At 45.6% G+C, this 4,643-nt stretch overlaps 1 protein-coding gene across 2 annotated transcripts in view; it reads left to right on the forward strand.

The window, feature by feature from the left end:
• Nucleotides 1-410: 410 nt before the first annotated feature.
• LOC143298242 (uncharacterized) overlaps nucleotides 411-4,643 on the forward strand; it is a 57,509-nt gene continuing 53,276 nt past the window's right edge. For both annotated transcript variants that reach the window (XM_076611057.1, XM_076611058.1), the window contains exon 1: nucleotides 411-478. The gene's annotated coding sequence lies outside the window, so the exon portion shown is untranslated. The remainder of the gene's footprint in view (nucleotides 479-4,643) is intronic.

A 4,643-nucleotide genomic window follows, 5' to 3' on the forward strand; every position in this document is an offset into this window, starting at 1 on the left:
TTCTCAAACTACTCGAATGCATTTTCTGGATGTTGTGCGCATACCTAATTCTTCACCACAAATCTTAGGAGACTAGGGAAGTTCACAAACGACTCAGCAAGCATTACTGACTGAACACGTCCAGTCCCGAAATTGACAGGGCCTACACTGCACCTTTTTTTTCTTCCAGAAATAACGATTAGCCCTCCACACACCCTCCCACCACTACCGCTATCCACCTCCCAACCTTTGCATGAGCCCTAGAAGGAGGAGACTTGTGTTTTGTTGGTTTTTTGCTGATGTGAAGACTCAAGGACAGTGGCTGCAGTGGTGTGTCGCAAGAGCAGCGGTGCCAGACCCCAGCCATTTGCATCCAGTGTCTGGCTGCCGCCCACTGTGACTCAGCAGCAACTGAACCAGCAGCGCTGCACGTTGAAGACAGCACAAAGCTGCCAGTGGCTGCGGGCTGAAAACAGAAAGTGGACATTGACTGGGGCAGGTGAGTGGATGTTTAAAGCCGTGTGTGTGTGTGTGTGTGTGTGTGTGTGCGCGCGCGCGCGTGCGTACGTGTGTGTGTTAGTGTGTGTGTGGGTGTGTGTTAGTGTGTGTGTTAGACTGGGCGATGTTGTGACCGTGTTGGCAGGTTTGAATGTTGTTGAGGCAGTCAGTGGAAACTGAGTGTTGTTGTATTTATGCGAGTTGAGGATCACTGTGACCATGTCGTCGATAGATTAAGCCCCACATTCAATGCATGATCAGCGCCTTGGCTTTATCTGAAGGTCGGGGATATGTTTCCTTTTCTTTTTTTCTGTTTTATTTATTTCTTTTTCTACAGAAGATGTGGCTTAACGTACACGGTTCAGCCCGCATGCTTTCAGTTGACGCCTCCTTCAAACAGTCTGTGAAATGTTGCAGTGCACTGTGCAGAAAAAAAGTAGGATTAGTTTTGTCATTGTCGGCCTTCGTTGGGACAAAAGCTGGCTGGTGTAGATATTTGATTACCGTGTGATATTTGATGCTTCTGGTCTCATATGGATGGACGTAGAGGCATAATGTGCGTGAATCGGTGTGATCACTGCAGTTGTTCATTAACTCCGCGTTACCTCACACACAGCAGCTGTCAGCTGATTAAAGAAAACAACAACAAATAAAAGAAAAACAAACGAAAAACAACAAAACAAAAAACAACAACAACACAAAACCACAACAACTAGCTGGCTAATAAGTATTCCAATAATACATCATTGTTATGTTCATTGGAACATCTCAGCACTGTGCAGATTTCTGTCAACGTGCTGAACACATCCAGTCAGGTGTCAGCCTCAACTGAACACACGTGCTTTGTGTGTGTCGTTGAGTGCGTGAACCAAATGTAACGTCCGAAAACCTGTTTCTGATCATTGATATTATCACACTGATGATTCCGACAATATGCGTTTCTTCGTTTCTTTTCTTTTTCTTTTTGTTAAAGCAGATGTGGTGTAGTGTATATGGAGGAGTCTGCACGGTTTGACGCATACTTGACACAGAGCAGTATACATCCTGACTGGTTTAGCGGACCAGGCCTGTCCTTTGTACACTATTGTAACCGGCAGGTTAGTGATGATGATGATGATGACGACGACAAGAAGAAGAAGACGGAGAAGAATGTGCATTTATATAATAAATATAGTAATGATATTTATATAGCGCTGAATCTTGTGCAGAGACAAATCAAAGCATTCACACGCATGCATAACTCTAAAAACTGGAGAAACTGAAGACAACGATGAGGCAGGGAAGGGAGGCTATCTTGGGAAGAGGTGGGCTGGCCAGACTTGAAAGAGCTGAGTGCGGAGACTTGACGAAGCGAAAGAGGAAGTTCATTCCAACTGCAAGGTCCAGAGACGGAGAAAGACGGCGGCCAACGGTGGAGTGTTTGAATCTTGGTCTGCATAAATAGAGTGGATCCGAAGCCGATCATAGAGAGCGAGATGGAGGGTAGAGGTGAAGGCAGCCACAGAGATAGGAAGGGGCAGATTTGTGAATACATTTATAACACAGAGTGCTGATCTTATACTTTATTCTGTGTGAGACAGGGCGCTTACACCGCATGGTGTGTATTGTTATACCTGTGGTATGATGAATAAGACACAGGAATATCAACCTGCATAGTGTAGCAAGTGTTCAGGTTATCTATCAGGCTAACGTCATCAGTTTGTAGTACACTGTCGGGAGTGGACAGCTGGCTGACCAGATGAGTACCCCAGTTTGCCATCTCCGTTACCACAGTCTGACAACGTCCGTTCTTAACCCATTGACTGCTGAGCTTTGGTGACCCGGGATCAGTGTGGCACGGTTTTGATGTGCAGTTACTATATGTTGTATACTTATCAGTTGTATAGCTGATTATTTCGCTGAACAGAAATAATGCAGTCCTAAAAGGAAGAAGTTGAAATAAAGAATGACTGGGATCCTGACCTGTAAGCTCAGCCTTCTCTCAGAGGGGTGACATACATCCCTTTCACTGACGAGCATACAGGTCAGCAGCAGTCAAGGGGTTAACTACCGCTGTCGCTGCCTGTTGTCCCCGTGATTAGCGGAACAGTGGGCAGGAGACTGATTTCCTTCCATGCCACTCCCAGGGACAGGCTGGCTGATTAGCGAGGACTGGGGATGATCAGGCATGTCCTCACTGTCAGGTTAGTGTTTGGTTCCGTGTGCACACACCACGCTGCTCGCAAGTAGGAGTCTCCTTCTTCTTCTTCTTCTTCTTCTTCGTCTTCGTCTTCTTCGTCTATATTACGACACAGTACCTCACATATTTATTTATCCAAGCAGCCTCTTGGTCTTGTTTAGATTTAAATAAGAAAATCAAAATAGCGAAGGAAATAAAGTTCCGGTTTTCTAATGAATTTTCTTCTGCATCTTCCCTCCCAATGGGGTTCACTGTGCTATAGCAACACTTGGTGTGTGTGTGTGTGTGTGTGTGTGTGTGTGTGTGTGTGTGTGTGTGTGACAGACAGACAGACAGACAGACAGACAGAGTCCGCGCGCGCGAGCATTTGACGAATACATACAAACATATTCACTCGAAACAACAAACAGCTGAGAAATGCTTCACATGTGTACTGGGAGTAAATGGGACACACGCGAACTGGAGAAGACAAGAAAGGAGTAATTATTTCCTTCAATGTATTGAGAAGAAAGAAAATAAAACATGGATGAACACACACACACACACACACACACACACACACACACACACACACACACACACACACACACACACACCACGCACGTACACAACAGAGACAGAGAGAGAGAACTACGTACAAAGAGAAAACAAAGACTCAGACAGACAGACACACAGACAGACACACAGACAGGATAGATTTCCTGCAGTGTTTGTGAACAATGTGTGCACGTGCTCACGCACGAACACAAACACATATTCATGTAAATGAGCGGGCACGCGCACACGCATGCGCACGCAAGCACACAAACACGCACGCGCATGTATAAACACCATTCATCTGCTCTTCATTCCCTCTCCCCCCCGCCTCCCCCAGTACAAGCACAGCCCTGTTCTGCCTTACCCAATGCCCCCCCCCACCCCCCGTCCCCCCACACACACCCCCAATCCCATTCCCTGTCTCAGGCCAACACAGCCACTCCTTCATCTGCATTCGTTTTTGTTTGTTTGTTTGTTTCTTGTTGTTGCTGTTCTTTTTGTTGTTGTTATTGCTGTTGTTTTATATCCCGCAAGCGATCTTTAAAAAAAAAAAAAATTTTATCCTACAAGCTATTTTTCACAAAGCAAAGTATCGGAAGCTCTGTGTTTTCTCGAGCAGTACCTGTATAGCGCCTGAACATGACCCCATGACCCCATGACCCCATGGCCCTCAGCAGGGTTGTGAGTGCCCTGAAGCACTGAGCCCTGACACACTCTCCTTGGGGTCATTTCAGGACAGGTCATGTTTATACCCCATCTCTTGCCACTCTTTGAATCAGCTCCTTCTTCCACTGGAAAAAAATCTTCCTTTCGCAAATTATGCATTTCAGTCTTTCATGATCAGCTGAAGATGACTCCATGATTTCCACCTTATTTTAGATATTTATTTCCGATAAATATTCTAGGCAGAGGGGCTTCAGGGTGGTGGTGGTGGAGGTAAATTTGGCTCTTTCTTAGAACGACTCCGTCAATGTTTTTAGTATTAAGTTAAATCTATTTTCGTAAAACATGTGTTAATCCAAGACGTATGGATGAGTGCATGAATGGGTAAATATATCAGGCTTTGGGGGAGTCTTCTGGGGCCAGTCGCAGAACGACTCCACTAGTGTTTTTAGCCTTGATTTTCTTGTTAGCAAAACATTCCAGTTACTGCAGGGCAGGGCAGGGCAGGGCAGGGTCAAGGACTGGGGTGGGAAAGAGGGGGGTTCAAAGGGAGTTATTCTAAATCATCACCGGAACGACTCCATCGTCATGGTGATAGTTTATTCACCAGTCTTAACACCAACTCCACTAATTACCAAAAACGAATGCTGTATTAGGAAAACAAGATGAGCAAGTGGAAAGGTTGCATAATTCAGTCTTGGGGTGGGGGTCTTTTGGGGCCAATCGCAGAGCCACCCCATCAATACTTCTAGTTTTTATTTGCTTATCTTCCAGAAATCCCCGTTAC

This window comes from Babylonia areolata, chromosome 23 (genome assembly GCF_041734735.1).
Source record: "Babylonia areolata isolate BAREFJ2019XMU chromosome 23, ASM4173473v1, whole genome shotgun sequence".
In the NCBI taxonomy this organism is placed as follows: domain Eukaryota; kingdom Metazoa; phylum Mollusca; class Gastropoda; order Neogastropoda; family Buccinidae; genus Babylonia; species Babylonia areolata.